The sequence below is a fragment of the Rhinolophus sinicus genome, linkage group LG03 (genome assembly GCF_036562045.2).
Source record: "Rhinolophus sinicus isolate RSC01 linkage group LG03, ASM3656204v1, whole genome shotgun sequence".
Lineage (NCBI taxonomy): Eukaryota > Metazoa > Chordata > Mammalia > Chiroptera > Rhinolophidae > Rhinolophus > Rhinolophus sinicus.
The window spans coordinates 89,559,579-89,571,953 of NC_133753.1; the positions used below are offsets into that span (position 1 = coordinate 89,559,579).

General features: G+C 36.5%; 1 non-coding gene across 1 annotated transcript; it reads right to left on the reverse strand.

Annotated features, from left to right (window-relative positions):
- Positions 1-4,597: 4,597 nt before the first annotated feature.
- On the reverse strand, positions 4,598-4,701 carry LOC141570850 (U6 spliceosomal RNA). The gene has a single exon (XR_012495296.1). It is a non-coding gene; the product is annotated as a U6 spliceosomal RNA (small nuclear RNA).
- Between the last annotated feature and the right edge of the window lie 7,674 nt (positions 4,702-12,375).

The window sequence follows — 12,375 nt, forward strand, 5'->3', positions numbered from 1 at the left end:
TTTAATTTTTATTAAATTTATTGGGGTAACATTTGTTAGTAAAGTTTCATAGGTTTCAGGTGTATAATTCTGCAATATATCATTTATATCTCATATTGTGCATTCACCACCCAGAGTCAGTTCTCCTTCCATCACCATATATTTGACCCTTTTCCCCTCTTCTACAGACACTTTCCCCTCTTCCCCTCTGGTAGTCACTAAACTGCTGTCTTTGTCTATGAGTTTTTGTTTCTTTGTCTTGTTCGTTTGTTGCTTTCAGTTTTATATCCCACATATGAGTGAAGTCACTTGATTCTCAACCTTTTCTATCTGACTTATTTCACTTTGCATGATAATCTCAAGATCCATCATATTGTCGCAAACGGCGGTATTTTCTCTTTTCTTATGGCAGAATAGTATTCCATTGTGTATATCTATAGAGATAGAGATAGAGATAGAGATAGAGATAGAGAGAGAGAGAGAGAGAGAGAGAGAGAGATAGAGATAGAGAGAGAGAGAGAGATAGAGATATATATAGATAGATATGTATGACATCTTTATCCAATCATCTATCGAAGGATACGTCTGTTGTTTCCATGACTTGGCCACTGTGACTAAAGCTGCAATGAACATAAGGGTACACCTTTCTTTACAGATACGTTTTCAGATGTTTTGGGTAGATACCCAGAAAAGGGATTGCTGGGTCATACGGTAATTCTATTCTTAATTTTTTGAGCAACCTCCACACTGCCTTTCATAGTGGCTGCACCAATTTATACTCCCACCAGCAGTGTATGAGGGTTCCTTTTTCTCCACAATTTCTCCAACTCTTGTTATAACTTATCTTGTTGATAATGATCATTCTCACAGGTATGCGGTGGTATCTCATTGTGGTTTTGATTTGCATTTTCCTAATAGCTAGTGAAGTTGAGCATTTTTTTCATACATCTGTTAGCCATTTGTATGTCTTCTTGGAAGAAGTGTCTGTTCAGATCTTTTGCCCACTTTTTTTAATTGGATTTGTTTTTATTGTTGAATTGTATGAGTACTTTATATATTTTGGATATTAGCCCCTTATCAGAGGTGCTGTTTACAAATATCTTTTGGTTGGTTGCCTCTTTGTTTTGTTGATCATTTCTTTTGCAGTTCAGAAATTTTTTTAGTTTGATATAGTCCCATTCATTGATTTTAGCTTTTACTTCCCTTGCCTTTGGAGTCATATTCATAAAATACCCTCTGAACCCAAGGTCTATTAGTTTTGTACCTATGCTTTCTTCTATGCAGTTTATTGTTTAAGATCTTATATTTAGATCTTTGATCCATTTTGAGTTAATTTTAGTACATGGTGACAGGTAGCATTCTAGTTTCATTCTTTTGCATGTGTCTTTCCAATTTTTCCAGGACTATTTATTGAAGAGGACTTTTTCTTCTCCATTGCATGTTTTTGGCTCCTTTATTGAAAATTAGTTGTCCATATGTATGTGGGTTTATTTCTGGGTTTTCAATTGTATTCCATTGGTTTTTGTGTCTGTTTTCTGCCAATATCATGTTGTTTTAATTATTGTCACTTTGTAGCATAATTTGAAGTCAAGGAGTATGATACCTCTTGACTTGTTCTTTATTCTCATGATTCCTTTGGCTATTTTGAGTCTTTTGTGATTCCATACACATATGAAGATCTTTTGTTCTATTTCTCAAAAACAAAAACAAACAAACAAAAAAACACTGGGATTTTGATGGGGATTGCATTAAATCTGTATACTGCTTTGGCTAATATGGCCATTTTAACTATGTTGAACTATGTTTAACTATGTTCATTTAACTATGAACACGGAATATCTTTCCATTTCTTTATGTCTTCTTCAGTTTCTTTTAATGATGTCATGATTTTCGGTGTATAGGTCAATGATATACTATGTTAAGGTTTTTCCTAGGTATTTTACACTTTCTGTTGAAATTGTAAAAGGAATTGTTTTGTTTCATTTCTTTTCTGAAATTATATTGTTAGTATAAGGAACGCAGTGGGTTTTTGTACATTGCTTTTGTATCCTGCAACTTTACTGTATTTGCTTATTATTTCTAATAGGTTTTTGGTGGGCTTAGGGTTTTCTATATAAAGAATCATGTAATTTGCAAATAGTGACAGTTTGTTCCCAATTTGGATGGCTTTTATTTCTTTCTCTTTCCTGAATGCTCTGGCTGGGACTTCCAATATTATGTTGAATAACAGTGTCACCACCTGGCTTGTACCTGAACATAGAAGGAAAGCTTTCAGTTTTTCACCATTAAGTAGGATATTAGCTGAGGGTTTGTCGTACACTTACATGGCCTTTATTATGTTGAGGTAATTTCCTTCGATACCCATTTTATTGAATGATTTCATAAATGGATGTTATATCTTGTCAAATGCTTTCTCTGCATCTATTGATATGATCATAAGATTTTTATTCTTTATTTGGTTTATGTAGTGTATCACATTGATCAATTTGTGAATGTTGAACCATCCTCCTGCCCCTGGAATGAACCCCACTTGGTCACGATGTACTACCTTTTTAATGTATTGTTGTATCTGATTTGCTGGCATTTTGTCTAGGATTTTCGCATCTGTACTCATTAGTTTGTCTATAGTTTTCTCTTCTTGTGTTATCATTACCAGGTTTTGGTATCAGGGTAATGTTTGCCTCATAAAATGAGTTAGGAAGTATTGCCTCTTCTTCAATTTTTTGGAAGAGTTTGAAGAGGACAGATATGATATCATCTTTGAATGTTTGGTAGAATTCGCTAGTGAAACCATCTGGTCCTGGACTTTTGCTTTTGGGAAGGTTTTAGATGATTGTTTCAATTTCCATACTGTTGATGAGTCCATTTTGATTTTCCGGTCCTTCATAATTCACTCTAAGAAGGTTATATATTTCTAAGAACTTGTCCATTTCTTCTAAGTTATTGAATTTGGTAGTATATAGTTCTTCATAGTATTCTTGTATATCCTTTGTATTTCTGTGGTGTCCATCATAATTTCTTCTCTTCCATTTCTGATTATGTTTATTTGTGTCTTTTCTTTTTTTTCCTTAGTGAGTCTAGCCAAGGGTTTGTTAATTTTGTTAATTTTTTCAAAGAACTAGCTCTTTGTTGCATTAATTCTTTCTATTGACTCTTTGTTCTCTATTTCATTTAATTCTGCTCTAATTTTTATTATGTCCTTCCTTCTACTGACTTTGGGTTTCATTTCTTCTTCTTTTTCTAGTTCTTTAAGATGTAATGTTCAGTTGTTTACTTGGGCTTTTCTGTTTGATTGTTTCTTGAGATAGGCCTGTAATAATATACATTTCCCTCTTATTACTGCTTTTGCAGTAACCCAGTAATTTTGATATGATATATTTTCATCTTATTTGTTTCTGTGTATCTTTTGATCTCTTCTTTTATTTCTTCTTTGACCCAGTCACTCTTTAGTAGCATGTTATATAATCTCCACATATTTGTGGTTTTTCCTGATTTCTTTTGCAGTTGATCTCCATTTCAAAGGACTGTGTTCAGAGAATATGCTTGGTATGATTTTAATCCTCTTAAATTTGTTGGGGCTAGCTTTTGTACCAACATATGGTCTATCCTTGACAATGTTCCGTGTGTGCTAGAAAAGAATGTATAGTCTGGTGTTCTTTGATGAAATGCTTTTTAAATGTCAATTATGTCCATTTGGTCTAATGTGTCACTTAAGGTTGATATTTCCTTATTGATTTTCTGTTTGGATGGACAGAGCTGTCAATGGCATATTTAGGTTCCCTACTATAATTGTGTTTTTGTCAGTTTCTCCCTTTAGTTCTATTAGTAGTTGCTTTATGTATTTTTGTGCTCCCTGATTGGGATCATGTATATTGATATGTCTTGTGTATAGTCCCCTTGTGTATAGTCTTGTTACCTTTTTAAATCTTGAAGCCTATTTCATCAGATAAAAGTATGGATGTACCCACTTTTCTCTGGATGACACTTGCTTGGAGTATCCTTTTCCATCCTTTCACTTTGAGTCTATATTTGTCCTTGCAGCTGAGATGTGTCTCAGAAGCAGCATATGGTTGCGTTTTGTTTTTTGATCTAATCTGCTACTCTGCGCCTTTTTACCGGTGAGTTCAGTCCATTTACATTTAGGGTGATTATCGATATATGAGGATTTCCCATAACCCTTTTATCTTTTATTTTCTGGTGGCTTGGTGTTTCCATTGTTTCTTTGCTTTGTGTTTATGTCTGTCATTTTAGTTTGGTGATATTCTATGACTTTTCCCTCTGTTTCTTCTTTTTTAATGTTATGTGTCTCAGTGTTAGATTTTTTTTTTTGAGTGATTACCATTAAGTTTATGTAAAAGCAAGTTTTCACATATATAGTAGAATTTTTCTTCAGCCTGCATCTTATTTCCATTCCCCTTTGCAAACTCAGATCCTTATTCCCTCCCCTTTTATGTTTTTGTTGTCACAAATTATCCCTATTTATGCTGTGAGTTCATTTCTGAGTTGCAGTAGCAAATTGTCTACTTCTCTTTTTCATTTTTATGTTTTTATCTCCTTTACCCTTTATGTTATATTTAAGTGTATAGTACCCTGTTCTGAATAGGGGTTGTCATTTCCTAAAAATATGGAATGTTTCATGAATTTGTGTGTTATCCTTGCACGGGGCCCTATTAGTCTCTGTATTTTTTTCAATTTCAGTATATGTGCTGCCAAAGTGAGAACCCTAATTACTTCTTCAAAGCAGTGTATTCAGTATTTAAGAATATCATGTCAACTCAAATCTCTCTGCAAAGTGTATTACAACTTTTTAAATGATCATCTGTTTCCTGAATTATTCTGAAAGTTACATTTGTTTGATCCCTCTTCTTGTGTCATTGTCTTTCTGAACATGTTGGAAAGATTCTTGATTGCCTGTTAATATTTTTGAGTGATAACTAGATTAATTACTATGAATTACCAAAAGGAAATTTCTCTATCATTAGACAAGTTCATTTCCTACCACAAGTCTTTTACCTGGATGGCAGAGCTGACTGTAAGTTCTATGATTGTGGTAAGGGTATGTCCACTGACAAGTTCACTTAAGGGTGAATAAATGCAGATTCAGCATACCAACCAGATACTGCTCTCCATACTAACATAAAGAGATTCTATTCTGTTGCACAAGTACTCAGAGTAGGCCTCCCTAAACAGTTCAATTGCTATCGGGGGAAAAAATGGATTCAACCACATCGATTACAACTAAATAACAGAAAACCCACGATTGAGAATCACCTGAAGTCTATCTGAACTAAAACCCTACAATTATGGATATGCAGAAGAAGCCATCTCGAAACTAGTAGGAGGGAAAGAGACACGGAATGGCCTGGTCCCACAGTTGCGTATGACCATTAAAAATTGGGAGGGATATCTTGGCTCCAGAATTTCCCCCCACCCCGAGGAGTGAGGGATCCCAGCATCACACTATGCTTACCATCCCAGGGTTCCACTGCTAGGGAGAGAAGTCCCCATAAATTCTGGCTGTGAAAACGAGTGGAGATTGTGGCTGAGTGAGACAGAGGGTGGCTGGAGTCCCAGATGCTCCTCTTAAAGGGCCCATGCACAAACTTACTTGCTGATGGATTCACTTGCTCTGAGCTCCAGTGCTGGGGCAGTAGCTAAAAAGGTACCAGGGATATAAGGGGAAGAATAGAATTGTCTAGCTTCAGGGTGAGAATGGCAGGGCAGCTTTGTCCAGCATGGAGGAGCTGGTGGAAGCCATCATTTCTTTGTTGAGCCCTCGCCCTCCAGGCGTGTAGATACAGGCAGACATCATATCTGAGTCTCCATCAAACTGTCTATCATCTTTCATCTGTCCCGTCCTAGTGATTCCCTGAGACCTCACTTCACCCAACTTTCGAGCACACCCAAGCCATTTTCAGTGTCTTTTCCATACAAGCAACCTGTATTAGCTCATACTTCAGACTTTCCTAAAATCTCTCAAAGTTTCACCTAACCGAAACAAGCAGCATCTGGCTTTTGTATCTCTGACTGAGCAGGCTCAAGTATGGCACTAGCAACAGCCGACCTCAATTCAAGCCTTGGCCTCTCAAGGAGCCTCCAAGCTCAATGCAGGTGGCAGCCATCTGTGGATTGCTTTGTGGCTCATAGCATGTGGCCCCGAGCAGGGCACAAGCTCGAGACCCCATGGCTGGCATGCCTGAGGCTAGCTTTGGACCAAGCCAGAGCATCAACCACCACTTCTGGGAATGACACACCCAAAAGGCAGACTGGACAGGCATCAGAGCCCCACTAAAGTGAACTGTAAGGCACTAAAGTGCCTTGTAAGGCAATCACAGCTGGTACTCATGACCAGTCCTCATAACCAATTAGCCCGAGGGTCAATCACTCCCACTGATGTGCAAAGAGCAACCAAGGCTCTACTACAACTGGAGGGCACACACAATGCACAAAAGGGACACACCTAGAGAACCCAGCTCTGATAACCAGGGAGACTGCACCACTGGGACCCATAGCACACCTACTACATTAGGCCACTTTACTAAAACCAGAAGACATAGCAGCCCTACCTAATACATAGAAACAAACACAGGGAGGCAGTCAAAATGGGGAAACAAAGAAACATGTCCCAAATAAAAGTACAGAACAAATCTCCAGAAAAACAACTAAACAAAATGGAGACAAGCAATCTACCAGATTCAGAGTTCAAAACACTGGTTATAAGGATGCTCAATGAACTCGGGGAGAACTTCAGCAAAGACATAGGAAAGACACACAATAAAGGTAGAAAACATAAAAAGGAACCATTCAGAAATAAAGAATACAGTAACTGAAATGAAGAATACTATGGAGGAAATCAATAGTACATTAGATGAAGCAGAGAACAGAACCAGTGATTTAGAAGATAAGGTAGCAGATAAAACCCAACCATAACAGAAAAAAAAAAATCCAAAAATGAGGAGAATTAAAGGGGCCTCTGGGACAACATCAAGTATACTAACATTCACAACAGTAGTGCCTTAAGGAGAAAAGCGAGAACAAGGAATTGAAAAAATAATGATAGAAAACTTCCCTAGCCATGTGAAGGAAATAGACACACCAGCCTTGAAATTGCAGAGTCCCAAACAAGATGAACTCAGAGGCTCACACCAAGATACACCATAATTAAAATGTCAAAGTTTAAAGACAAAGAGAGAATCTTAAAATCAGCAAGAGAAAAGCAGTTAGTTACCTACAAGGGACCTCCCATAAGACTATCAGCTGATTTCTCAACAGAAACTTTGCAGGCCAGAAGGGATTGGCAGAAAATATGCAAAGTGATGGAAAGCAAGGACCTACAACCAAGATTACTCTACCCAGCAAAGCTATCATTTAGAATTGAAAGACAAATAAAGAGCTTCCCACACAAGAAAAAGCTAAAGTTCATCCCTAACAAACCAGTATTACAAGGAATCTTAGAGGGACTTCTTTAAGACAAAAACAAACAAATAAATAAATAAACAAATAAATAAATACATAAATAAATAAATGTATTAATAATACAATGCAATAGCTACATGTCTATCAATAATTATTTTCAATGTAAATGAATTAAGTGCTCCAATCAAAAGATAGGGTAGTTGAATGGATAAGAAAACAAGACCCTTGTATATGGCGCCTGCAAGAGACTCACTTCAGATCAAAAGGCACACACAGACTGAAAGTAAAGGAAGGGGAAAGAGATATTTCATTACAATGGAAACAAACAAACAAAAAGCTGGGGTAGCAATAGTTATACCAGACAAAATAAACTTTAAAACAAAGGCTATCACAAGAGACAAAGAAGGACCCAGTAATCCCAATTCTGGGTATTTATCCAAAGAAACCCAAAACGCTACTTCAAGGAGATGAGTGCATCCACATATTTACTGCAGCAGTGTTTATAATGGCAAAGATTTAGAAGCAGCATGGGTGTCCGTTGATGGATGAATGGCTAAAGAGGAGGTAGTACATATATACAATGGAATATGGCTCAGCCATGGATGGTAATGGGTTCTTGCCATCTGCAGCTGCATGGATAGACGCAGAGGGTACTGTGCTGAGCGGAGTATGTCAGACAGATAAAGACAGATGCAATGTGGATTATATGTAGAATCTAAAGAACAAAATAAACAAAACAGAAACACTGATAAATACAGAGAACATTTTGATGATTGCCAGATGGGAGGAGGGTTTGGGGTGGGTGAGAAAGGGGAAGGGATTAAGAAATACAAATTTGTTGTTATATAGTAGTCATGGGGATGTAGGGCATAGCATAAGGAATGCTATTATTGTAATAACTGTGTATGGTGTCTCTGGGTACTAGATTTATCGAAGTAATAGATGGGAGTTTGGAGGGCAGGGTGAAAAAGTTGAAAGGATTGAGAAGTACAAATTAGTAATTACAAAATAGTCATGGGGATGTAAAGTACAGCATAGAGAATATAGTCAGTAATATGGTAATAACTATGTATAGTACCAGGTGGATACTAGATTCCCCACCTAGTGATCTTCCCAACAGGGAGATCACTGCTTAAATTTCATAAATGTTACCAGTATGCTGTACACCTGAAATTAATATAAAATAATACTGAATGTCAAAATAAATAAATAAAGTGAAAAAAAAATGCAGATCCATGCTGTGGTTGCCAGTCTGGGAGGTAAGGGTGGAGAATCATGTGCTCCAGCAGGAGGTAGGTACTCTATCGAGGAAGAGGGAGGAGGGTGGGGGGGGGAGTAAATAAGGGATCTGGCCCACCTGTTCAGGATACAGCCCTTTAATTAACTGCCTTATAAAGTGCCCCCATAGCACAATCTTGCTCTTGCACTTACTGACTTGGAACCCACCCAGGACTCCTGAGAAGAAAAAGGCTATCACCTCAGCTATAACCTTTTCCTAGGTATAGAAGAGTAGTTCTGGGCAGCTAAATGTCCCCTTTGTGTTTTATCCATCTCGTCTAGTTTCAATCTACCAAAAATTCAAGTCTGTAGCTCACTGGTCCCAGCCCCACTCTATTGTCATGCCTACACCTCATTCTCTGCATTTATTTTTCAATTTCCCCCTTTCTATATGTAATCCATTCCACTTTTTGACAGTTATATTTATTAAACATTTATACCTTATATTAAATCAATATATGTTCCCATCCATTAGTCCTATACCTGGCATCTAGAGTTTCATAATTTTTTTTATATCCTACCAATTGGTCTTTTGCATGGTTTCTGGAGTTGCATAAATAAGCTTTGCGGCTTGCCATATAAATGTCTGTAGGCAGCTAGTACGTTACCCTGCCTCTCCAAGCTATATAATCTCAGATCTCCTATTTTAAGAAAAACAAAAAACAAAAAAACAGGAAATTTACTATGTGCTGATGCTCATCTTCTTTGAGTTGGCTAATGCAATGAAAGAAAACTAGGATCAACAAAACAGGAAAAAATTACATTGGTACATGAGAGAGAGAGCGCCAATTTTACAAAATAGCTTTTAAATATCAGATTCCTGAAAACCTAAATTCTTGGGTCTTCATTCATAAGAGAATACTTTTGGTGAATAAAATACAGAATATCCTTATTTGGTATAAGTAAAGTTATTTTGAATTATTTTAAAAATGCATTATTTATTAAGGGATCTATTTTCTTACATTTTCTGAAAAGTTTAGTAGGAGTAATTTAGTGCTAAATGTTTTTAAAAGTAAAGGGCAAATAATTTATTTAAAGTCTTTCTAAATTAGGATCAACTTTTGGGTGGATGAGGAATAGCTAAACTATCACTGAACTCTATTTTTAAGATGTATCTGTTCTTATATAGAATGAGAATTCTTTGAAATCAAAATGAGCTCTCATTTCAAGACAAAAATGTTCATTTAACCATGATTTTAGATGTTGCTTACAAAAAAAATATCATGGTTTTTAGATACATATACTCACCCCCAGAACAATTCCAAGAAATCAAATTTATTTCCATTTTTCAATCACATTTCCTAATACCACATTATGTATAATGAAAGCCAAGAAAGGAAAAAAAGACAGAGAGAAAGAATGGGGAAATCAAAATATTTGGGGAAATATGGCAGAACTCTGAGGGAGGGAAGGAATGAGAAAAGGATTATGATCATGCTCATTTCACATGGAAAGGAAAACTCAAAGATCAAGAGACTTGCCCAGAGTTAGAAAATTGTAGTCAGAGCCAGGACTAGAGTTCCTATCTTCTGAGCTCTAGCTTAGCTCTCTTTTCTCATCACTATGAGTCTTCTCTATACATTTCCAAGATGGCTACTGTCCATTACTAAGTTCCATATCCTTCTTTTCATCACAAAGGAAAGAGAAATCTGATTTCAATCAAAGTGTACAGAATCTGAAGTATTTCATATAATTTGAAGGTACATACTTACTGTTAAGTTTCCAAAAAATCAGCTACAATAGTACAATTTCTATCTGCAAGAGAAATCAGTCTACTTTCCCTGTTATTACTTAAATTTGTACCAATTCCTTTTTCTCTTCTGCTCAGATATTATTTAAAATACTGGAGTTTGTGATATTTCAGTAGTTACGTTTCTGTTCTTCACCCAAAATGGGTCTTTTCTAACACACCATAACCTAGTATTATTTATCCTATGATTTGTCTGATGATTATGAATATGGACCATACTAAACCCAAATACAAAATTGTCTTCCATGTTCTACCTAAAGCAACTACCACATTTGTGACTGCTTTACCTATGTAACATCATTCAATACCATTAAAAAGAAACATAGTTTGGGGCCGGCCCGGTGGCTCAGGCGATTAGAGCTCCATGCTCCTAACTCCGAAGGCTGCCGGTTCGATTCCCACAGGGGCCAGTGGGCTCTCAACCAAAAGGTTGCCCGTTCAATTCTTCAAGTCCCACAAGGGATGGTGGGCTCCGCCCCCTGCAACTAAGATTGAACACGGCACCTTGAGCTGAGCTGCCACTGAGCTCCTGGATGGCTCAGTTGATTGGAGCGCATCCTCTCAACCATAAAGGTTGCCAGTTCAATTCCTCGACTCCCACAAGAGATGGTGGGCAGCGCCCCCTGCAACAAGCAATGGCAACTGGACCTGGAGCTGAGCTGCGCCCTCCACAACTAAGACTGAAAGGACAACTTGAAGCTGAATGGCACCCTCCACAACTAAGATTGAAAGGACAACAACTTGACTTGGAAAAAAAAAAAAGTCCTGGAAGTACACACTGTTCCCCAATAAACTCCTGCTCCCCTTCCCCAATAAAAATCTTTAAAAAAAAAAAAAAAAAAAGGAAACATGGTTTATGTGTACATGTACCATGTTTCCCCGAAAATAAGACCTAGGTCCAGCTCTAGTGCTTCCTTTGGAGCAAAAATTAATATAAGACCCAATATTATATTATATTATATTATATTATATTATATTATATTATATTATATTATATTAAAGACCCGGTCTTATATTAAAGTAAAATAAGACCCGGTCTTATATTAATTTTTGCTCCAAAAGACACAGTAGAGTTGATTGTCTAGCTAGGTCTTATTTTCAGGGAAACATGGTATGTCTTAATTTCAGTGCATATCAAGTGTTTGCAGTACACTTAACATTTCCTGTGGGTTGTTTTTTTTTTTAAATAATGATCAACATGAGCAACTTTACCTATTAAATGCTTGACAAATTTAATCAGCACTTGTACATGCTACCAGAGGTGGCACTACCTGTAAACAGACATCAAATCTTTCTCCTTTTCATTGTAATTCACAGCTTGATTGTCCAGAGAAATGTGACTTGCACGTTATTATTCAGCACAATCTCATCAACTTTATCCTTTAGCAATGACCTTATGATAAGAAATTAAGCCATTTTAAATATAATTTGTAATTAATCCATTTCCATAGATTAACATGTCAAATATCACAAGAATACATGCAATAATCTTCTGAAGCTTAAAACCTTATGGTCACATTTCACTTAAAACCATACAAAGTATTATCACAATGTAATCAGCAGAATATAAATTTCTAGGTATCCCATGTGTTTTATGTTCATTCATTTATTCAACAAATACTTATTAATATGTCAATGTTCTAGGAACCACACTATTGGAGTCTAGAGAGACAGTGAAATAAGGCTAATTCCTTATTCTAAAAACATTCACAATCTAGAGGGTAAGGAGGTCTTGTTTAAGAAAAGGTAGTAAGTTGTCACAACAGGCTATAAGAGATATGAATAGAGTCAGATGTCTTGGAAGCATAGCCTGGAATGACATCCCTACACACAAAATAAGAAAGACTCCAAGTAGAAAAAGGAATGTGCTACACACAGAGGCATGAAAAATTATGCCATGTTCAGAGAATAACTAGCAATTCAGGTAAGACATACGACAAACTAATGCAACA